The sequence below is a fragment of the Ochotona princeps genome, chromosome 3 (assembly GCF_030435755.1).
Source record: "Ochotona princeps isolate mOchPri1 chromosome 3, mOchPri1.hap1, whole genome shotgun sequence".
NCBI classification, from domain to species: Eukaryota; Metazoa; Chordata; class Mammalia; order Lagomorpha; family Ochotonidae; genus Ochotona; species Ochotona princeps.
In genome coordinates, this window is record NC_080834.1 from 74147868 (window position 1) to 74172916 (window position 25049).

The 25049-nt window shown below is 39.1% G+C and overlaps 1 long non-coding RNA gene across 2 annotated transcripts in view; it reads left to right on the forward strand.

The window, feature by feature from the left end:
* The window catches only part of LOC131479824 (uncharacterized), a 266358-nt gene that overhangs the window by 4460 nt on the left and 236849 nt on the right, over positions 1-25049 (forward strand). Inside the window, exon 3 of one of the 2 annotated variants that reach the window (XR_009245117.1) lies at positions 3221-3337. The exons of the other annotated variant lie outside the window; for it this stretch is intronic. This is a non-coding gene — a long non-coding RNA (uncharacterized LOC131479824). Of the gene's footprint in view, positions 1-3220; positions 3338-25049 lie in introns of those variants that run through there. 2 annotated transcript variants of the gene reach the window in all.

The window sequence follows — 25049 nt, forward strand, 5'->3', positions numbered from 1 at the left end:
TAGGGACCACGGAGAACTATAAAACTTACGCACTACCCAGTGAAGGAACATTTTTCAGTTTCTTACAGGAATGCAGAAAGACTTTTCCAGGTATTGTGACTTTGTAAGATTTAGGATCTTGATTTTATATCAGTGTGAGATCCTAATGCTCTTGAAGGTGACCTTTCTGCAGATTGTATTTCAAGGAATACTTCAATCTATAACAGTTCAAAATTGAGAAGCCATGTCTCTCAATTTTTAATTTTGTATTCAAGACTTCTTAATATGAATGCAGTAAATTTGTTTGTCAGGTTTAATGGGATTTTACAAGTAAAATTCCTGCAGGGTCATATAATTAACTTTGCATTGATAAGTAATCCCAGATACAGATAAATTTCCTAAATCTAAAGTAAAATAATTGAAGGGGAGGGAGGGATATATATTCCATAAAGTGTTCCAAAACTGTTTGGTACACACATTTGTAAACATAGATTGAAAAGTAAAGTCATAAGTGTAAATTCACTCAATTGTACATTATAAACTGGAATCATGAAACAGAATTGTTTCTCTAATGCTTCACAATATCAGCCTTGAATATTAGCTATTAGAAATTATTCCTTACCATATTTTTTACTCCTGTGAGTTTCACTTTCACCCATTGCTGTACTCAGCATCCCAACTGCCAAAGATTAAAATATAAACAACCTGGAAAATAATTATTGTCCTAATCTGAGACAACAAAGTTTTCATTGAAACTTACCAAGATATTTCTGGCTGGATATAGAGGACATTCTTGCTTAAAACATAAATGGGACACACCAAATTCTAATCTATTCTAACTCCCTTAGAAAGTAGAATTATAACCCACACCCTGGTTTTGCTTTGTTCTCCAGTAATGGAATTTTTCTAACCCTCCTATGTTTATAATTAGGTGTATCAGCTAACTTTTGGCCTTCAAAGCAGATAAATGCCGTCTAACTATATTGTACATATTTCAAGGATTTACTAGATTCCATTATCTCACATTTCTAGGGGAGAAGGAAAGTTCACATGTGAACTGACTTGAGTGGGTTGGCCCTGTGGAAGTGAAGTGAATGCTTTGATTTCAAGTAGATGTTTGTTTTGGGAAAAATGGGTTTGGGTGGATAATGTAAAAATGCAGATGAAAAGTCAATTCAGGTGTCAATGTGATTAGTCAGATGGCCCTGAATAGGAGGGGTAACAATTAGAACTTTTTTTTAAAGACAGATTGTAGGAAATAGATTCAACAGAACTTAGTTATTTGCCCCATGAAATATTCTCTGGAGGATGAATTGTATCATAAAGTTGCCCCGTTTGGGTATAATAACAGCCAACCTTAAATACCCCTTGTTTCTGCGAGAGCTGTGAGCTTCCTCAGAAGTCTGGGGAGATGATGCCTGTTCTGGGCAATGAATGATATGATTGAACACTGAGAGCTAATACAGCAACTGGAGAGTGAGGAAAGCTCAATCTGAAAGGGATCTGTAGGACGTGAGTTGTCAGCACAGCATATTAAGCTGCCCTCAGACCACTGTTTGAGTTATGGCTGTTCTGCTTCTAATCCAGCTCTCTGGGAGTAAACCTGAGGTTCAGAAATACTCTGTCTTTCCCTCTACCTCTGTCACTGTGCGTTTCAGGCAGATAAATAGTAGATAGCAGATAGCTACTTTTTTTTTTTTTTAAGAAAATGGACTTGAAGTCTTCACTATAATCACTGACATTAAATTGCAACTCTCCTGAAATTATTTGTATGGGGTGTCTACTGTAGTAGTGAAGTTTAGATTTTAATTAAAAGAAAAGCTGCTAAGTAAGGTAAAAGTGTATACCTGTCAGAGGGAAGATAGAACATAAGTGACTTTCTGGAAATTTTGAAACATTCAGCCTGGTATCCTGATAAGAATTCTATTTCATCATGTGTTAGTAATATTAGGTTTGATACATATTGGGTTCTAACAAGGATTGATCTGATCTGTCAGTTTTTGAAGGTTAAATAGAAATTGGCTTATTTTTCAAGGGCTAGATTAAAAAGACTCAATTTACTTTACAGTTGAGTCAAGTGTTTTCCCCTAAGGAAAAATTACATTGAAGTCAGAAAGCAGAGTTAACAATAAAAGTCACAGGAGAAAGCTCTCTTAACAGGATTCCCTAGAGCCTAATAAAATCCAAATTTGATAGATGACATTCCCTGTGGAATCATCACAACTTCCCTGCACATTTCAGCATCTCAGTGCATGGCAGACAGACACTCTGATGGCCTATTTCACAAATGGTTATTGGAACCTTGTCTTAAGGTTTCTGAACCTTTTGCCCAAATTGCTTCATGAAAATAGAATGTTGAATCCAAATACCTTATTTTTATGCCTAGTATGGAAATGAAATGCTACTCCATACCTCTACGTCTTCATGAATGGAAACATAATTTATTCTGCTTTTACCTTACTGAAATTTTGACAATGAGATAACATTTCTTTAACAGTGAGACAAGATGTGAATATTAAAGTCCAAATAAATAAAGCCAGTGATAGGTTTTTGCCTTTCAATAGGAATAGAGTATTTTCTAAGAATTTTTTGCACAGCAGGCATTTGAGTATATATCAGGTGTTTTAGGCACTGGGCTTGAACATACATAGTCACAGACAGACCCAAGAATCTGGTGTCTGTGTCTGAGTATCTCAGGCAGTGATGTGGAGACATGTTGGCAATTGCAACATGGTATGCTAGAGAGGTAGAATGAATGCTGAAAGAAGATTCTCCGGATTTGCTTTATCCCACTCCTACACGAAAGTTTGTTGCTCCTCTTCTATTCCCATATCATCTGCAATATTTTCACTCTCTGGAGTTCTGTTTTCTCTCAGGCTCTGAAGGGTCAACATAATAAGTCCAGGGAAATTAGTAGAAACAATATATTTTAAAGTAGGTCTCTTGCCTGGAGAGCCAAACTTCAGAACCAAGATGGTGCCTCATTTTTGTTTGTGTGTGTTTGATGTGAAGGTTGATGTCCTTTAGTTTTCTGCTTAGGTGTATAGAGGCTAGAAATGAAACATGGCTGGGAACTTTGCTTCCTTATACAGTCAGATATTTTCAGAAACAACATGCACCTGTGGCCCATTAACTGAGAAATCAAATTGAAATGTGTTCAGATGTGTTCCAAATAGCCTTGCTTCAAGAGGAAAAATTTAAAAGTTTTTATGACTCTCTAATAACCTATCATTCTCATTAGGTTTTTGTTAGCTATACCTGTCCAGGGTATATTAAATAGAAGAACAAATAACTCTGCTACAGACAATGCAAGATTTTCTTCTTCCTATCCAGTTCCTTATGGTAGAGCAACATTCTGAGCAGGAATAGTTAATTGTATGTACAATGTGTGGTTGTCTTCCTTGGTAATTTCACCCTCAATCCACAGACTTGTAAAAAAAATAGCTAAGTATCTACTGGCCCATCCTTTTCTATTAATTTGGTAAAATTTTGTACTCATTTGGCCATATCTGGAATCAAACATTTTATAGACTTTACTGGATCTCTGATAATTCTTATCCTGGTAAAATTAGTTTGGTTTCTGTGACTTTAAAATAAGATTTACTCTCTGATAGAGTAAATTACCTATTCAATTCTCAGTTTTCATGATTGGCATGCATTTATGCATTCACATGAACTTCAGATTCATTTAATGTAAAAATATATCTTATGACTTTTTATAATATGAAATTCACTCAAGAAATACAGCATAAACTGTTTGATTCTCTTAAGAAGAATGTTGAAAATGTCCATTTTTCTATTTCAAGCTGTCAGTTCATTTTAAAACATAAATACTTGCTATCTTCTTTATGGCTGTCAGTAGTTTTGAGTCTGAAGACTTCGTATTTCACTCTCTGAAGACGCAGACATAGTGTTACACTGTGAAAGATTTTAATGTCTTCAGTTACTTCGAGGAAGAATAATGCTTCTGAAATTGGGTCGAGGAGGAGAGCTTTTCTAAGTAGAACTAGAAATGCCTTAGAGATTCTTGTTCTTTTAAGAAGACACGCATCTGCTTTTATCAAATAAAATGCCAAAGGTCTGTTTTCTTGCTTAGAATACGATGACGATTTCCTCACAGTTTTCCCTACAGATCTGATTCTCTTTCAGTCCTTTGTCTACATTGTTCCAAAATAATCTTTCTCAAATAAAATGCAAATGCTTCCTGCCATTGTGGGGATCCAACATAATTATGTAGTTTTACTCTTGAGACAGCAAAGACTAGTTCAGACTTTATGGGGCCCCAAGTTCACAGAATTTAGGGGAAAGAAAATCTTTAATAAAAAGAATTACAAATTTCTGCACATAATACCAGCAATAGGACCTTAGAAGGGTCCATGTAGGTTTAGCTCCTTGAAGCATATGTTTCAATAGTCTTATAATAAATCAACCTCCAGTTAGGGGACTTTTTTTTATCAGGCTGATAAAATAAAAGTCAAAATGCCTACAGAATGATCATAAAAGGAACAAAAAGTGGTTCTTTTTCAAATTATTTATTCTGAGTCTTAGAGATTTTACTAAACGAGGCAATTTACTAAGTAGTCATCTTACTGGAAACTGAATTTTCCAGAGTTAACTTTTCACTGGAAGCTAGCAATATCTTGAAGGTATGTGAACAACCAGTGAGCAGTTCATTTCCCAGCTGGACATTCAAACAGACTTACAAAGAGTATGACCACTCTGACTTCCACCAGGCTTAATCCTGCCTACTCCTCAAAATGCCAAGCTTCACATGTGCACTTCTACTTGTTAACAAAACTGGAAGCTCATGTTCCCTCAGAGAACCATAGGCCTGTTCTCTGGCTCAACACACTGATTTCCAAATCCACCTGGCGTTTGAATGAAACTGTCTTTGCTTTTAAACTCTTCATTACTCTTTTGGTTTACAATTTCTACTGAATTGAGGTTACCAGATCAAAAAATAATGACTATGATAGGTTAACTATCCAATAAGTCCAAGTTGTTGGTAGTCCAGAGATCCCTGATTAGAACTTATATTTTAACAAGACTGTGTGGCCAGGATGATTCTTCTTAACAGGAGACATAAGAAAAACCTGTTTTGTAGTCACCATGATAAGCCCATAGTTTTTAAGCCTAGGTTGGTTTCAAAAAGTTTTGAAGTTTGATGCTTCTATTGTGTAAATATTTGACCCTGCATCTTTGTAGTGAATAATTTCCTTCACTAGTCCTTTCCTGTTTGGATGAAATGTGAACTTCAGAAAGTTTGTGAAAAGTGTATTGAAATATAAATTTATGTGAAATGAAAGGAAACTTGAAATCCATGAGGTTTTTTTCATGATACACATTTTCCATGCACTTTCTGAAGAACGTTTCCCCTCCCCCCATAGGTTTCCTGTATGGTTGAGCCACATTTCTTAAAAATATTTTAATGTCAGCTTATTGGTTGTATACCTTGTGTTCTTCATTCGTTTGATTTGTTCAATTAAAATCAAGCTAATGATACCTGTGCATGACTTCCTTAAACCATATAAGCTGTCTGGTTTCTTCCCAGGTGAAACCAGAGAAGGTTCAACAAGAGGAATTGTAACACATATTCTGTCATTTTTTCCTACACTTTATACCCCTCTCCTCTTCATTTTACAAGTTGTAATCCTCCTTTTTGTTTCCTCTAGGCATTCTTAAAATTGAGAAATAATTTCTTCTTCTTTTGGTAACTTCTTCAAAGAAGTAGAGGGTAAAATGAGATGACATGTAAAATTGTATTAGGTTCTATGCAGGAGATAGAAAATGGAAAGCCAGCTGGCAACAGTGGGTACTACAGTCAGATTTTTCTTGTAAGACTAACCTGAAGTAAAAGAAAAAGGGAAGGAATGTTGAGTGGAAGCATGTATTCTAAATCCCAGGTAGTCTATGGGTTCCATTTAGAGCTGGAAGTCTTTTGTATTATCCTATATATGAGCCATATTAATGTACCTAGAACAGGAAAATGTTGGTTGCAAAACTCCATGCTTTATTTTTTATAGGGGATACAACATAGTATTTTTCTTTTGCCTTTAGAGGCATTGTTCTAGCATGCCCCTCATTCCTGGATATACAAAACTGCATTAGAGTACCCTCTAAACCAATTTCTCCAGTGTACTCTTCACCTCTTACACTCATTCACTCTACATTATCCCATGTATGTAAACCATTCTGTGGGACGTCTTGGAGGTCCACATGTTTTTGGAATGTGTTATGTCACAGGATGTGGGGTGAGAGATCGCCCCTGGATCTGTCTTCTTAGCCCATGTGGGAGCCCTTAAGCACACAGCACATGGTGTCCCAGGGGAAATCTGACAACGGTCTTAGCTTACTGAGACCTCAGCCTGGCCTGTTCACTGGGCATGCAGCAAGAGCGGTGGGCTGTATCCCACCCGCTTTTCTCTGTTCTTGAATGAACTGTGCAAGACTTTCTTGATAATTAACTCAAGAAATAAAAGCGATCCTCATTCTATTCATCAGCCAGGTGTGATGAATATGCCCCAAGGTCTATCCTTCAGCCCAGGTGCTAGTGTTTGTGCACAGGTGAATCTCCTCTTGCTTGCCCGTGGCTTGAGACACAGCTTCCACCCCTGCGTGGAGAATGTAATCTGTGATTGGAGGGTCCATACAGACAGGCAACCAATCACAGTGGTTGCTGAGTGGAGTAGTATGAGGATTGGCCTGCTGCCTTCCCCCTTTCCCTTATATAAGCGCCCAAGTTCTCTGTAAAGAAGAATCATCCCTCGCCCTTTGGTTCTGCGGTCAAGAATACAGGCCTCAATCCTCGGTGGTCTCGACGCCTGCTGATTAGGAAAGCCCGGAGGACTGGCATCAAACAGGGACTTAAGGGCATCCGATGAAGTGTGGTGAGTCCTACGCCTTGGTCAGAGGGCTAAATATATATTCCACACGAAAGTGGGTAAGGTTACACCTTGAATAGAAAGGCTAAATATAGATTCTATCCGGAAGTGGGCTAAGGTTTTGCATTGGTTTGGAAAGGTAGGTATAGATTCTGTCTGGTAGTAGGCTAAGGTTTTCTGTTTGAAAGGCTAAGCGATTTTGATAGCACCCTGGTCTATGAGTATTTCGGACAAGTTTCCCCTTTCTGGTTGATATTGCCCCTGTAGGGCTTCTGGAATCTTGTCTTTACCTCTGTGGGGGTAGAAGTCTGATTTAGCTTTGTCTCTGTGTCAGAAAGCTTGTTCCTTATGTTGGAGCTCTTGTGGGCAGCAGTGAGCAGCAAGTAGCTCAGGTGCTTTATTTACTACTGGCTTTTCATTGTGGCCTTGGGTCAAAGGAATTCAAAGGATTTGGAACCCGAAATGCAGAACCAGAATGTTTACCAAGACGGATACCTTTCTCTCTCAGGTTAGTGGCTTTTGAATCCTACTTGGACTTAAAGGAAAGTGCAGGTGGATCTTGTTTGGAATGGAAGGGAAGTGAGGTGTCGCCCATTTGCAGTTTGGTCAAGTAGGAGGAAGCTGCAGCTGCGCTAATTAATCTGACGATTGCCCTCGGACTGTTCTTATTACCCTAGCCCCTGGCCCAGCCGCAGCCACTTCCATCGGTTTCAAGCCATGTGCGTGTTACCTATACAGCACCGCTCCCTACTCATACTCTGCCTTAACATAAGCAGGTTCAGCTGTAAGGGCTTCCTCGAGCTCTTTGCCTCCAGCTTAGGCTGAAACAGTCAGCCCCTTCCACGACTCTATGGGGCTTCCAGTTGCTGAATCATTTAACTTAGCCTCATTAGATAGTAATACAGGGCAATTAATAGCCACCATCCTCCTAAGTTTTTTCAGGCTATGCCTTTGCTGTCCGTAACTTGACTTCAGTTGTACTTAACCAATTCCTCAAATAGGCTAAGAATCTCATATGGTTCAAATTTTACCATGACAGCCATTCTTCTCACTTCTTAATTAAGTCCAGGTTGATGAAAATTGGCCATTATTCAAATTATAGGAGATACTGGAGGTTCTTTCTCTGAGGTGGTTGATAAATACTGAGACTGCAGTGTGACATGCAATTTCAAATTGGGAAAATCTAAATGTGCTTCCTGAAATGGCCTTTTGGAATTGGGCATTAGAGAACTGAGTTATTAGCAAAAAGCAATTAAATGGCCTTCAATACCTAACTAAGGGCTTCGTAAGGGCCTCAGTGTTTTCAAAGCAGTGTCTTCCATCATGACAGCACCTGTCCTGAAGGACATTGATAACCATTCCCTGGCCTTTTAGTTGGCATGTACCAAAATGTAATTTCATATTAGATAATAGTATGGATTGCTTTCGGTTCCTATTGCAACAGCACTAAAAGGAAAATATACCTATGGATGTGTATCAAATTGCCCTTTAGTTTACTTAATCATGTGATGTACATATGAAAAGGTAGCTAATTTGTGCTATTTGGCTTTTGCCAGTCTTTCCAAATGAAAATAAGCTGGAAAGATAAGAAAATCCAACATCTAAAATAAACTGGCTCAGGGACTAGGCAAAACTCAATACGAAATTACGTCATGAATGAAATCCTTATTGGAAGCCTAACTTTGTATCAGTAAAATCAATTCTCATTTTAGTCTTGTGTGACAACAGATACCATTTTATTTGAAGCTTTTATCTTGTGACGATTTGTGTAACTCAGTAACTTATGAAATTGACAGAACTGTAAAGCAAGAACAAAGATCCATTTCTGTTTACAACAGGAAATATCTGAGACTGGGTAATTCTTTTAAGGATTTTTTATATTAGAAAGTCAGATATACAGAGGAGACAGAAAAAGATGTTTTGTCCATTGATTCACTCCCCAAGTGACCACAACGGCCACAACTGAGGCAATTTGAAGCCAGGAGCTTCTACCAGTCTGCCACATGGGCACAGGTTCCCAAGGTTTTGGGCCCGTTGTTGACTGCTTTCCTAGGCCACAAGCGGGGAGCTGAATGGGAAGTGTGGTGCCTGGATTAGAACTGGACCCATATAGGAACCTGGTGTGTTCAAGGTGAGGGCTTCAGCCACTAGGCCACTGTGCTGGCCCTGAGACTGGGTAATTCTTGAACAGGGCTGTGGTTCATGATGGCAGCACATTTTCTCCTCGGTGATGGCATTCTTACGTGGTAGAGAATATCTTACGGAAAGAGCGAATCAGCTAGCGTGTCCACTTACATGACAAAATTCTATAATTCATTAACCTTATGCACTAGTTTAGGAAAGATTGAATCCTTCATGAGGCTAGAGCCCTCATGACTTGAACACCCTAACTTTCAACACTACCATACTGGAGACCAAGATTTCAACACATAAACTTTAAGCCACATTCAAGTCATTGCATGCCTTGAAATTAGAAAAGCAGCTTTGCTTTTCTTATTAAAGCAATGAGTTTATCTTGAATAGACTGTAATTATTAGATTTGGGCATTTCTTTAGCATTGCTACAATTATGGCTTTATATTTTCCATGTTTATAGCCAGATGATAGAGTGCTTTTGCTATGATCTCCCATTTGTCTGGCTAGAGAGAATACATATGTAGAAATGTGAAATAGCTCTTCAGTTTTGCTTTTGAATAATTTGTGCCAAAAGCTTATGTTGGAAAACTAGGATTCCAGAAAGATCTCGTTGGGTAAGACATCTCCTGATTAGAAGGTAATTATAGGAATTAGAGAGACGAGTTAGTTGTGTCTGACATCAATTAGATACAAAAATGAAAATTCTTAGTTTGAGAAATTCATTGAATCCACCTGGATCTTAAGGGAACATAATTATTCTGATTGTCTTCAGAAATATTTATTTTCTGATACCCATATTAGAAACTTGTGACTAGAGTCCCTATGTCCATGTCACGAACTGAGAATTCCTCCTTTAGGATGCCAAACCTAATAGCTGGTGACATTTTTGTGTGTGGCAGAAGTGAAGCTCATCTGTGTGAAACTGGGTCACTGAACAGCGATTGTGCTACTGCTTGCAGATGCCCGTTCTCCAACAGGGACAATCTTTCATGTTTGGATGAAGCCTGTGCATCGTATGTTCTAAATTTTTGCCAGTTAATCTGAAGTGCAACTAGGAGTTACATCTTCCTCTCAGGAAAGTTGTTCCTTCTATCTTGAATCTTGCTGCTAAGGATTTAGAACTACCTTTTTTCTTTTTCGTGAATACGGCTTGTCAGATTAACTACACTGCCCTGTGACCCTTTGCGATGTGAATTTTCATCCCCTAGTTATCACTCCACTTTCTCACTCTGGGGCTTCAGGTTTGTTTGCACTGCTCTACCTTGTAGTGTTTCTTTAGGAAACACATCAAAATGAGCCACTGCTACCTTAAATTAAGAAAACTCTATTGACACATTTAATTTCCATTCTGTCTGCATTATCTTCTGCAAACCTGATTTCTACTACCTGATGCAATCCTTGTTGGTTTAAGTTATATCGTATTCTACGAAGCTGTGAGTTAAATTTATCTTCCCATTTTCCTCCTATTACCTCCAAAGTGACACAAATGCCATAGTTTAGTTTGAACCTTTCATTAGGTTAAATTGTCTTTCACAATAATAGGCTATCTGACATCTGAATGTTCTGAATGTATTAAAATAATAGCTGGCACATTTTCCAGTGTGAATGACATGTATTTTCCCTTTGGTTGTACTAGTTTCTGAAGTGTTCTTACTTTGTCCCAAAAGTTTGTTTCTACTTCAGAAAGCAATAATTCATGTTGGTCAGAGTGAAATGAATTCAAAGAGGACTGGCTTACAAAAAGGAAGCTTCTTACATACTGTTTCATTCTTTCCAAAAGTCTTTGTTAGGCAAATTGAGTTTCAGAAGATATTCTGTTCAGCTGTGGGGAACATTTCTATGTCAACTTGATGAAATATGAAAATAGAACTTTTTCCCTGTTGAAATAGGGAAAATGGCATCAACTTGTGGCACATAATTAGCAGCTTTTCTTATACCAAAACATTCAAAAGGAATCAACACTGTAATATTGGTATTCCAAAAATGAGTACATGGAAGAAATAAGATTAATCATCATGAACACATTTTTGGGGGCTCAACTAAAACAGCAGCGGTTGGACAAACCATGAACTGTGCAAAGGTGCCAGTTCAGGTGAGTCTCTTGGAAGGCTAAGAGCCTCTGGCCTCTGAGGGCATGCTGACCTTGATAACCTTTGCCCTGTCTACTTGATGTTATTGCTCTAGAATTAACCAATTACTACCAGTGACCACGTTGCTGTTGCACATATAGCATGACCTGTTGTCTGCTCATTTTAACTATAAAAACAGTCTTGCCTTTTGGTACACTACCCTGTGAGATAGTTGACACTCCGCTCCATAATACACATTTCCCTTGAAAGATTGAAAACTCTGCATTCTGATTTACAACAATGGTTACTGCATTATTTTTTTATTCATAAGATCTTTTTATTATTACTTTTAATTCATTAATTACATTGTATTATGTAACAGTTTCAAAGGTACTTGGATTCTCCCCACCCCTCCCCAAACCCTCCCACCATGGTGGATTCCTCCACCTTGTTGCATAACCACAGCTCAAGTTCAGTTGAGATTCCCCCATTGCAAGCATATACCAAACATAGAGTCCAGCATCTTATTGTCCAGTCAAGTTCAACGGCTTCTTAGGTATACCCTCTCTGGTCTGAAGACAGAGCCAGCAGAGTATCATCCCAGTCAATTAAAAGCTCCAACATACCATCAGCAAAAATTTACATCATTATGGAATTGACATAGTAATGAGTAACCAATATGTTAAAAGTAAATGCGAGTTCTTAACCACCTTCTGTGACCTCCTCATTGACATTTCAATTTTAGTTCATACACAACATATAACCTACATAACATGTTATACATAACATCATGTTATCTTAAATTAAGGCAAACATGTGGTATTTAACCTTTTGGGATTGACTGATTTCCCTTAGCATTATGGTTTCCAGTTGGGCCCATTTGGCCACAAAGAACTGCATTTTGTTTTAATAGCTGAGTAGTATTCCATGGAGTAGATGAACCATAGCTTTCTTATCCAATCCTCTGCTGATGGGCATTTTGGCTGCTTCCATGTTTTTGCAATTACTGATTGTGCTGCTATGAACATAGGAGTGCATGTTGGTTTCTCAAAAAACAAGTGTTCTGGATATATTCCTAGGAGTGCTATTGCTGGATCATACGGTATGTTGATATTGAGTTGTTTGAATGTTCATACTGATTGCCATAGAGGCTGTACCAGCCTGCAGCCCCACCAGCAGTGGAGTAGGGATCCCTTTTCCCCACAACCTCGCCAACAAGTGTTGTTGGTGCTTTTATTCATGTGGGCCAGTCTTACTGGCGTTAGGTGGTACCTCATTGATGTTTTAATTTGGATTTCCCTTATTGCCAGGGAACTTGAGCATTTTTTCATATGCTTGTTTGCCATTTGGGTTTGTTCCTTTGTGAAGTGTCTGCCCATTTCCCGTGCCCATTTCTTGAGTGGCTTGTTTGTTTTGGTGTTTTGGCTGTTTTGTAGTTCTTGGTATATTCTGGAGATGAGCCCTCTGTCACCTACGTAGTGCACAAAGATCTTCTCCCATTCTGTGGGCTGCTTTCTTACTTTGTTGATTGTTTCCCTAGCTGTACAGAAGCTTCTTAGTTTGAGGTCCCATTTGTTTATTCTGGTCTTGATTTTTATTGCGTTTGGAGTCCTTTTTAGGAAGTAGGGACCTATCCCTAGATCTTGCAGAGTATTTCCAACATTTTCTTCCAAAAGTTTGAAGGTTTCTGGATGTAGGTTTAGATCTTTTATCCATTTAGATTTGATCTTGGTGTATGGTGAGAGATGTGGGTCTATCTTTTTGTTTCTACAGGCTATCAACCAGTTGTCCCAACAGCATTTATTGAACAGACCTTCCCATTTGCTAGGATTATCGTTTGTCCTTTCGTCAAAGATTATTTGGCTGTATCTGTGTGGGTTCCCGTCTGGTGTTTCTATTCTGCTCCATTGATCTTCCTCTCTATCTTTGTGCCAGTACCACGCTGTTTTGATAACCACTGCCCTATAGTATGTCCAGAGGTCTGGAACTGTGATTCCCCCTGCTAACTTCTGTTCTTCAGGATGGTTCTGGCTATTCGTGGTTTTTTGTGTTTCCAGATGAACCTTTGGATCATTGCTTCCAGTTCTGTGAAGAATGTTTTGGGCAATTTGATTGGAATTGCATTGAATGTATATATTGCCTTTGGCAGTATAGACATTTTAATGATATTGATTTTACCTATCCAGGAGCATGGGATGCTACTCCATCTTTTGAGGGCTTGTTCAGTTTCTTAAGTGGTTTGTAGTTTTCCTCAAATAGGTCTCCTACATTTTTGGTTAGGTCAATTCCCAGATACTTCATACTTTTCTGTTACTTTGAATGGTATTTTGCTGGTTATCTTTTTCCATCTTGGGGCTGTTAGCATACACTATGGCTGTTGATTTTTGTTCATTAATTTTGTACCCTGCCACTCTACCAAACTCTCGTATAAGTTCTAGGAGTCTCTGTGTTGAGCCTCTTGGCTCTTATATATAAAGAATCATGTCATCTGCGTATAGTGAGAGCTTGACTTCTTCGTTTCCCATTTGGATTTCTTTTGATTTCTTTCTGTCTTATGGCCTCAGCAAGTACGTCTAGGACTATGTTGAATAGCAGTGGAGAAAGTGGACATCCCTGTCTTGTTCCAGATCTCAGTGGGAAGGGTTCCAGTTTTTCTTTCAGTATGATGCTGGCGTTTGGTTTTTCATATATTGCTTTGATTATGTTGTGGATTTTTCCATCTATGCCTACCTTGGTTAGGGTCTTTAGCAGGAAGTTGTGCTGGATTTTGTCAAAAGCTTTTTCTGCGTCTATTGATACTATCATGTGATTCTTGTTTTTCAGTTTTTGAATATGGTGTATCACATTTATGGATTTCCTTATGTTGAACCACCCCTGCATTCCAGGGATGAACCCTACTTGATCCAGATGAATGATGTGTCGGATGATTTTTTGAATTCTATTGGCTAGGATTTTGTTGAGTATCTTAGCATCAATGTTCATCAGAGAGATAGGTCTGTAGTTTTCTTTGTAGGATCTCTGTCCGGTTTTGGGATTAAGGAAATGTTAGGTTCATAGAACGAGTTTGGAAGGGTTGCTTCCTTTACTATTGTTTTGAAAAGCTTGTAGAGGATCGGGGTTATTTCTGTTCCGAATGTTTTGTAGAATTCTGCAGTGAAGCCGTCTGGGCCTGGGCTTTTCTTAGTTGGGAGATCTTTAATCACTGATTCAATCTCTGCTTCAGTTATGGGTTCAGTTCGTTTGTTGCCTCTGGGCTAAGTTTTGGCAGGTGGTGTGAGTGTAAGAACTTTTCCATTTCTTGGTGGTCTTCTGATTTGTTGGAGTACAGTGCTTTGTAGTAATTTCTAATTATGTCCTTAATGGTTGCAGTGTCTGTTATGTTGCCTTTTTCATCTTTGATGCTGTTAATTCTTGCTTTCTCTTGTTTTTGTCAGTCGGGCCAGTGGGGTATCTATCTTGTTTATCTTCTCAAGAAACAAGCTTTTTGATTCATTGATTTTGTGTATGGTTTCTTTTATTTCTATCTGGTTGATTTCCTCCCTTGTTTTGATGATTTCTTGTTTCCTGTTGTGTGTGGGGCTCCTCTGCTGCTGCTTTTCCAATTCCTGGAGGTGTGTGGTTAGTTCCTGTATTTGGCGACTCTCTTGGGCCTTGACATGAGCTCCAATTGTGATGCTTTTACCCCGTAGAACTACTTTGGCCGTGTCCCACAAGTTTTGGAATGTTGTGTCAGAGTTTTCATTGATTTCTATAAATTTTTTGATCTCATCTTTAATTTCTTCCCTGACCCATTGTTCATTTAATAGCATTGTTCAACCTCCAAGAGTTTCTGTATTTCCTTGGGCATTTTGAATTGCTGATTTCCAGTTTCATTCCATGGTGGTCTGAGAGGGTACATGGTATGATTCCTATCTTTTTGAAGTTATTTAGATTTGCTTTGTGTCCTATCATGTCGATCCTGGAGAAGGTGCCATGCACTGATGAAAAAAATGTATAATCTGTGGTCTTAGACATTTATAGAACTATTTATCCTACTAAGTCTAGTTGTTCTAATGTTTGTATTAGCTCTGTTTCTTTGAGTTTTTGTTTTGTTGATCTGTCTATAGTTGTTAGCGGAGTGTTAAGATCGCCCACTATTGTGTGTACATCTGTCTCCCCTTAAGTCTGTAAGTAATTGCTTCACGTAGCTAGGTGCATTGGAATTAGCTGCATATATGTTCACGATTGTAATTACTTCCTGGTGGATCAATCCCTTGAATATATATAATGTCCTTCTCTGTCTTTTTTGATGTCTGTCAGCTTGAAGTCTTGGCCATCTGAGGTTAGGACAGCTACGCCAGGCTTTTTTTCTCGTCCATTGGCATGAAATTTCTTTCCATCCCTTCACTTTAAATTTCTTAGAGGCTTTTCTGGTTAGATGTGTCTCTTGTGGGCAACATATAGTTGGGTGCTGTTTGATCCATTCCGTTAATCTATGCCTTTTGATTGAGTTTAGGCCATTTGTGTTCAGAGACAATATTGAGAGGGTGTGATTTTGGGCTTCCATGAGTGTGTGTAAGTGTGCAAGTGTGTATTTGTGACTATTAGAACTTCTGATTGGCTGACTTTTATGGATTTTAGTGGGGAGGTCTTCCCATTTGCCATCTTTGATTGTGGTTTTCATTTTTTTCTTTCTGGGTTTAGCACTTAGGAGATTTTGCAGAGCTGGTTTTGTGTTGATGTATTCTTCGAGTTTCTCTTTACTGTTGAAGTATTTGATTTCATTCTCAAATACAAATGAGAGCTTTGCTGGGTACATTATTCTTGGTTGGCAGTTTTGTTTTGGGATTTGATAGGTTTTACCCCATTCTCTCCTTGCTTGGAGCGTTTCTTCTGATAGGTCGGCTGTGATTCTGATTTGCCTTCCTCTGAAAGTAATCTTACCCTTTTTTCTTACTTGTCTTAGAATAGTTTCCTTGTATTCACTTGAGGGTAGCTTGAGGACCACATGTCTGGGTGACGATCTGTTTGGATCGTTATCTATTTGGGGTTCTTTGTCCTTCCTGGATTTGTGCTGGATTTATATTTCCAGTGTTCTGGAAGTTCTCCTGTATTATCTCATTGGACACCCGTTGCAAGCCTGTCTCCTTTTCCACTCCTTCGAGAAGGCCTATTCTAATATTTGATTTTTTGAGGTTGTCTTTCATTTCCTGTATGGACCTATTGGCTTTCTCTAGATTTGTCTCCAACTGTTTGAGCTGCTGCCTTTCATTCTGATTGTCTTCCAATTCTGATATTCTGTCCTCTGCTGTGTTCATTCTGTTGGTTAGGCTTTCAATTTTGTGCTCTATATCGAGGATTCTCTTTTTGACTTGATTTATTTCTGCAGTGACATGGTTTTCGAATACCTTGGACTCTCCCCAGCGCTTCTCTGATGAATTTCATCACTAGTTTCTTAAAGTCCTTATCTGGTATTTCCTCTATGTCTTCATCTTGCATCTTAGATATTGAGATTAGTTTTTGGTTGTATTGGGAAGGAGTGCTTGATCTTTCTTCTGGGTCATTGCTTTTTCTGATACTTCTCATTGTGTTTTTGCTTCTTGTTTTGGGATTTTAGAGTCTGACTTGTTTGTCCACAGCCATTGCCCTCAGTGCTGTAATCTGTAGGAGGTGTGATCTAGCTGCTGCTGTATGGGGTGCTGGCATAAGCATTATATTTCTTACTCTATTGGGGACAGCAGGTGATGGTGGGGTTGTTGGGTTGCTTCGTTTGCTCCTGGGTTTATATTTCTGCCGCCTGGCTCCGTTGCAGCTAGTTGGTTAGGAGTTTTCCTACGTGCGCCACCACCTCTGAGGCTCCAGCTGAATAGAGCAGGGGTGCTGCCTGAGTCACCAGCTGCTGGCTGCTCAGAGTTTGTAATCTACAGCCCTGAGCTGGGTCAGGAGGCTTTGTGGGCCAGCCCTAGTGCCGGGCCCCTCCCCTACAGCTCCCATTCCAAGGCGTTGCCCCACTGAGATTCACTCTGCCGAGCTGCACCTCAGCTCTGGGTTACAAGCCTAGCACAGTGGGGGTTTCTGCCTCAGTGCCGAGCCGAGACTCTCCTTCAGGGCTTGAAGTTAGCACAGCAGAGGCCTCTGCTGCTGGAAACTTGAAATCCCCAACCCCGGTCTGGGTTGGAAATTTCTGTGGGCCTCAGCGCCGAACTCTGCTCTCCGGAATTCCCACTCAGAAGTGCTGCTCTGCTGAGAGGTGCAACACCACCTCCCTCCACAGGGCAGGCAGGCTTTTCTGAGTGGGTTCCTGCTGGGAGAACCAGTCTGGCGGATTCCGGATTCCGCTGAGCCAGCTCTGGTTTGGCCTCTCCAGCTGAGCCCAGCAGGGGATTCTGCCTGAGGCAGTGGCTGTTCTCTGCTTTGAATTCACAGCCCTGGCCCCATAGGAAGCTACTTTCTCAGTTGCACTTTCTCAATGGTGGAAGCGGAGCCCTGAGAGGCACAGAGCTGTGAGGGGCACGCAGCCGTGCCCCTACTAGTTTTACTGCATTATTTTTAAAAGTGTTTTTATTTGGAAGGCAGAGTTAGAGACTAATCTTACATTAATTATTCCCTTCCCAAATGGTCAAGATTGACATATCTGGGCTGATCGAAAGCCATGAACTAGGAGCTTCTTCCAGGACCATCCTCTTTTCCCAGGCTACAATCAAGAGCCTGGAAGTGGAGTAACCAGTACATGAACTGACAAGCGTGTGGGATGCTGGTGCCAGTCGGAGGCTTAGTCTACTACTTCATACACTAACTGCTGCATTTTTTAGTTTTCCAAGTTTTGTAGGACTATTTAGAAATAAGTAAATTTTATCAACTCTTCTGTTATGTACATTTGTCAAGGAAATTTACCTGGCTGTTCTGAAGTCAGTAGTCACTTATCAAGCCCTGCTGCCACTGATTTGTATTGCAGAGGACAGTGAAAGCAATTGCTTGCTAAATGTTATCAACTCATGGTACCAGACACTTAGTGCTTTATGCTAGACAGTAGACCTAAATATAAAATATTCCTAACTTTGCAGTTCAGGGTTCCAGAGAAATGGGGAGTGCTGCATAGATCTTCAATGTGCTGGTTTAATCTCCTTATGGTCATAACCAAAACTGGGGCAGGCTTAAGTCAGGAACTTTATCCAGGTCTTCCACATGGGTAGATGCCCAAACACCTGGAGCATCATCCAGTGCTTCTCCTAGGGGTCACAGTTTTTTTTTTTTTTAAGCTGAAAGCTGTATGGGAAGTAGAGCAGCTGGTATACAAATCAATACCCATTTGGGATGGCTACATTACAAGTCGCAGCTTGACCTGCACGGTGGCCCCTAAAGCAAAGTGTTCTAACATGAATGCTACTCCATTTAAATCTTGCTAGAAGTTTGTGTCTTGTGGATGGGGACAGTGAAGCTCAAATTCTCTTGCTACATAGTTTTTGTATGGCAGGCTATGACAAAAGATCTCTAAATAACAAAATGGTCTTTCCCCTATAGTACATATTGCAGTACTTGTACCTTAGAAGTGGCAGCCACTAACATAATTAAATCTATTAAAATTACATTCTTGAGCCACTGAAATTTTTTGTGCCATTTTTAAGTTTAGAAGTGTATGATAGAGATCTATGCTCTTTATCCACTGTGTACCAATGGTAAGTCTTGCAAAACTATTCAAATCACTAATCTATTGGCATCCATATAGTGAAGACACAGAACATTTTCACTACCAATCCCTTGTGGCTTCATTGACCTCTGCACCACTGAATCCCTGGCAACTATGAAATATTTGTTTCTGTAATTCATATAATCTGGCATTTAAAGAATGTTACAGAAACAAAATTGTACAGTATGTAACACTTGTGAGTGTTTTACAATCTCCGAAGATTCATGTGTCGATGGTTGACTACATAGTTTGTTTCTGAGTAATAGTCCATGGTAGAGAAGTACTGCAGTTTATTTAGCTGTTCACTCGTGGAAAGATCTCTGGGCTGTTTCTGATACTTCAGAAGTAAGGCTGCTATTGTAGCAATATACAAATTTATGCAGTAACAAGTTACAAGATCTCTACAATAAATCTGTGGGCATAATTGCTGAGTCGTAGGGTTTTACATGTTCTGTCTTCAAAGAAATTGTCAAACTACTCTGGAATGGCTATATAAATTTTCGTTGCTTTCAGCAATGTTTGTTCGATAGTTTTTATGTCATGTTTTCACTTTTCCAGTAAGTGTAGTGGTATCTGAATGTAGTTTTAAGTTGAATTATATTGATGTCCAAAGACACTAAACAATGCTTGTGACAGACATATCTTCCAGCTCTATATCCTCATTGTTGCACTGTTTGTCTATTGGCCATTTTATGTTCTTTGCTTTGGGTTTTGAGAATTGCTTTTTATGTTCAATAGGCTAATTCTCTGCTAGATATGTGCTTTACAAATACTTTTCCCCCAATATGAAGGTGGTTCATTCTCTTACTGGGATCTTCCTAGGGCAAGTATTACATTTTCATGAAGCCTAGTTTTCTACGTTTTCCATTTCTGGATCATGGCTTTTGGTGTCATACTAAGAACTTTTTGCCGAGCCCTGGCTCCTAAATGTTTTCTTTTGTTACCCTAGAAGTTTAGTTTTATACTTTCTACTGAAGTCCAAGTTCATCTTGGATATTTTCTGCCTCCTATACTACCTCCAAGTGGTACCGATTCCTTACATTTTAAAAATGGTGCTATACAATATCCAGATCTGAGTTTCTATGCCAATTCTTACCAAAGCATCACTGCTTCTTGGTTCTCCCAGCCAGAGAATCAAGGAAATCTGTATTACACTGGTATAATCTCTTCTATTGTAAGCTAAATGTGTCTTATTAAGCTAAACGAGTTTATCTCTATGAGCGTATAGCCACTGAAATTCCTTCATAGAATTAGATTTCCAAAAATACCTAAGTTTGTTCCCATTTTCCAGCTATTTTCTTCAATTTTAGTATGTATGGGTAATGGCAGAATTCTTACCTGTGTGTGGGAGGAAACAGCTACCGCAGTTTTTGTTATGGTGTCAGAAAATTCCCTCATTTCTAAAGTGAGTCTTCAGTTAGATTTTCAGTGAAAATCTGATAGAATGTAGATTGTCATAGAATTATAAGATTTCCTGACTTCTAAAGATTTATTTGTTGGAAAGGCAGATACGCGGAGAAGAGAGGAAGACATGTCTGCTGATTTACTCCTGCAGTGGCCACAATGGCTGGAGCTGAGCTGATCCGAAGTCAGGAGCCAAGAGCTGCTTCTGTCTTCCACACAGGTGCAGGGTCACAAGGCCTTGGGCCAGCTTTGATTGCCCTCCCAGGCCATAAGCGGGGACCTGGATGGGAAGCAGGGCCACTAGAACATGAATTGGTCCCCACATGGGATCCTGGCATGTACAAGCTGAAGATTTTGCCACCAGGCTACCACACCGGACCCACAATTTCCTGATTTTTTTTTTTAAATCGGAGAAATGCATATAGTTCTTTGTGCTATAAAGCTCTGGGTTTTAAAATGTTAATTCACAATTCCATTGTCAAAGAATGTGTCCTAATTACATCGTACTTGTTCAGTCTTCCTCGTACTCCCTAAGAACTAGTGAACCTTTTATGATCTCTATAGTTCTATTTTCTGGAAGACCATGTAAGTAGGATCACACCATGTGTATATAGCCTTGTAGCTTTTCACCTTGTATATATTTAAAATTTGTTCATTTGTGTAGTTTTAGAGCTCATTTCTAACTTAATAGTTAACTTGAGTAAACAAGTTATAGCACATTGATACAATCGATTGAGGAATACTTTTTAGTTTTGTAGTCAACAAAATGACTAGTTACCTACTAATCTGAAGTCATAACCATTGTCTTCTAACACAGAGTTCTAAATATAATAGACTTGAAACATACAGATACTGATACTTAGATGACAGAAGATTAAGTCATTGTATGAAATTTTTAGCAAGAATCACTTCTGTTCCACGTGAAGTGTTTAGGCTTCTGTAATAAAATATCAGACCAGGTAGCTTAGACATATCCTGTTTGGGATCCAATCAGGGTGCTACTATGGTAGGTTTCTGGTGAAGATGTTCATTCAGGCTGCAGACTGCTGAATTCTCACTATCCTTGCAACAGTAAGAGGTCTCTTTCGCAAGGACCAGTTAAGCCGTTTGAGGGTTCTACCCTCATGACTCACTTACCTACTGAAGAACCCACCTGTTTTTACTATCACATTGTGTCAGAATGTCAACATGGACTTAAGGAGACAAATGTTAAGTTCATTGCAAATGGTATTTTTGTGTACTAGCATTTTTCAGAATGAATTGTCCCTATAATACAGAAATAACATACTATGGAATAATTAAAGGTCAAAGATACTAATGGTGAAATACAGTGAGATCCCTATATGCTCTGTTAATACGTAGCATCAGGTCACATAAGAGGCAAAAAGAAAATGAAATATATGCAATATGTCCTGTTATCTTGCCGCAATTACATTTTCACACTAAACCTTAAACTAATAAGTCCTTGGGAATGTTACACAATACCGAGCAGATAGAAAACAGTTACTCAGTAACTCAAAATGTATTTATTCATTTAAGCTTTGCTCTGTATAACCTTCTCTTGAATTATTTTGTATAAGTCGTAGGTTTTTGTTTTCTCAGTACTTCATCTACTGAAGTATCACTAACTTACTCTTACGGTTTGACACAAATTACTAATTTATGCCAGATGATACTTCCTGTGTGAGAATTCCATGTATTAGAATATTCAGTATCCCTGACTGCTGATCACTAAAGCCTGGGTGTCAATGTCTGTGTCCTTGATCATCAAACAAAATGCTCTGGTGTTTGCTAGATGCCCCTGGCCTATTATACTGACTGGTCAAGAATTGCTCAATCTGAATTTATGGTTCCTGTCTTTTCATAAAGAACATTATAAGTTTTAACTGGTTTAAGTCTAATGAAAAGCTGAATAAACACTTCCTGCAAAAGATTTACTCATGGTGAGATAGGAAAGTGTGTGTGTGCACGCACACATGTGTATGTGTGCAGGTTCTAGTTAACGGTCACGTTTTTAAAGGATGGGATAAAAAATTATCCTTGGAGTAAACCAGAAAGTAGTAAGGAACAAAAGCTAGATCAGAAACTGTACCATGTTTTATTTTTTTTAAAACATGAAACCTAGGATGACGGGATCAAGAACAAAAAACCATCAAACATAACATAGGCATGCATGTACCAGGTGCCAAAGGCTCTAGATTTAATCTTCATAAAAATATTTAAAAACTGTCCCATCCTCAATCCTTCATAGGGAAGGAATAGATACCTAGTTCTCAGGTAAGTTGCCAGTTAGTATGCCTGCACTCCATTTCCAAGTGCCCCGGATTAACTATTAGCCCCAGCTTTTTGATTCTAAATTTGCTAATGTGGTCTCTGGGTGGCAACAGTCATAGCTCAAGTGATTGGATTCCTTACACCCAAATGGGAGACTTGGATTGATTTCCTAGTTAATGGCTTTGGTTCTGCAACCATTGTGGGCATTTGAGCAGTAATAGTTGAATTCTTTTGAGTCCTCTTTCACTGCTTTTCAAATTTCTCCAAGTCCATTTTCCTTAACATTTCATACTTCTGTTGAACAGCTGAACCTGACAGAAGGAAGTACAGGGACAAAACTAGTTGAAAATTAAGCATATTGGAGGTCAGTACAGTGGCATGGTACCTGAATCCTGCGTCTTTGGCACCAGTGTCCCATAGGTATCAGTGTCCAGGCTACCCCACTATTACTTCAGCTCCCTGCTTATGGCCTGAGGAAGCAGTGGAGTATGACTGAAAGCCCTGGGTCTCTGTACCTACATGAGTAACCTGGAAGAAGCCGTTGGCTCTCAGCTTTAGATTGGCCCAGGTCTGGCCACTGTGGTCATTCGGAGTGAACCAACCCAAAGATCTTTTTGATGCAGATCTATCCACAGGTTTACTTCACTTACATATTGGAGTAATTACATTTACTATGAAAGATGGAAGAAGTTACTGTTGGTTCAGATTAAAGAGTCAATGCAAGTGAAATCGCTTAATCAGATATAATGGACAGAAAATGTGTTAATACTATATACCACCCTTTGCAGGATCTATATTCAAATTTGAGTCTTGTGCTATAATTGTAGTGTAAAAGGTGATTTGCTTGCAGTGTACCAGTAGTTTGTGAGGGTCAGTTGCCGAATTTCAGGAGATTTTCATTTGTTAAACCACATTTAATAGTTTAGCAAATACCACATCATGGCTGATATTAGACATTCAAAACCCCACAAATCCAACTTCATTTCACCCAGATTTTATCAAAAAGATGTATCGGTGCACTGAAGTTCAGAGGTTACAGAATTGTTCCACAGTGTTCACTGGCATTTGCTTATTCCTAAGCAATATTGAATTTGGGTGAGGGGACAGTTCTTACTATAGTTTAAAATCTTTGTACCTGTGACAGCTACCTGTCATGATCTTGAACTGAGATGATGAAAGGGAGGAGATATGATGGTAGCATTATTCAGTTTGTCTTAATGTCTTTCAGGAAATAACAAATAGAAACCTTAATCTTTGCCCCATTGCCCTGCTGTCAATGACATACTTCCTAATTTACAGCCTGTACCTTTTCATGTTTTGTAATATGTATACTTTTCTGTTTCCAAAACTGATGTTATCCTATCCTACTGCATTTCATAATCTTTACACCAAGAACTGATCTTAATGTCTCACTTGACTGTGTAGTCAGCAATTACTCTCTGGAAAAATTACATTAGTCAATGTTTACCATCTGTCGTTTTGGAGGCTTCCTGTATGTCTAGTCTTGCCAACACAGCCATTATTTAGTTTTCCTTTTTGCAGGCTACTATATGAAAAGTGTTTTTAATCTACATTTCTGACCACAGATCTTGAGCGTATTGTAACATGCATACTAGCCTGTTGAGTTCTCTTCCATAAATCTATATACATACATATATACACATCTTAAAAGATACTTCATATGGAGTTTTCTCAATGCATTTTAGATACTAGTCTTAGATTTGTTCTGAAGATATCTTTATGATTTTAAATTCTTCTAGTAACCAGTCTCTAATTAGAAACTTCTAAGTTTGTTTTTTGGTGGTACATCGAGAAAATTGCCCATTACCTTTCCTTTTTATCAAGATTAGATTGTGGTTAGCTTCACATTAAGTCTGTTCATCCTACGTATGTATTTTGGAGGAAAATATTAAATGTCACATTCCTAATCACTCTTGCAGGTCATTTTGAACCAAATTCCTGTTTGTATTGCCCGATTCCTTTTTGCTGTCACTCATTCCCATTCACAATTAGGGAATTGAACAACCATTTAGTGTGTTCTTTTGAATATTTAAGTGTAATGATTAGGAAGGAAATCTCTGCTTTCTCTATCTGGAATGGCAGATACAGAGGAGATTGTGCATCTACTGGTTCACTCCCCAAGCAGCCGAAGTGGAGCTGATCCTGAGCTAGGAGGTTCTTTACAGTCTCCAATTAGCGTTCAGGGTCCAAGACTTTGGTCCATCCTCTACTGCATTTGCAGGCCACAGTCGGGGAGCTGGTTGGGAAGTGGAGTTGCTGGTACACCAACTGGCACCCGTATGGAATCCTGGTGCATGCAAGGTGAGGATTTGGTGCATTAGGATATTGTGCTGGGTCCAAAGTCTTTATTGACAAACGCTAGTCAGATATTTTTCACTCGTTGCCTTCAAATACGTATCACTAAATTACCTAAACCCTGCCTTTGAAAGCACCATAGGAATTTTTTTTTAAGATTTATTGATTTTTACAAAGTCAGATATACAGAGAGGAGGAGAGACAGAGGAAGATCTTCCATCCGATGGTTCACTCCCCAAGTGAGTTGCAATGGCCGGTGCTGTGCCAATCCAAAGCTGGGAACCAGGAAGCTCTTCCGGGTCTCCCACGCGGGTGCAGGGTCGTC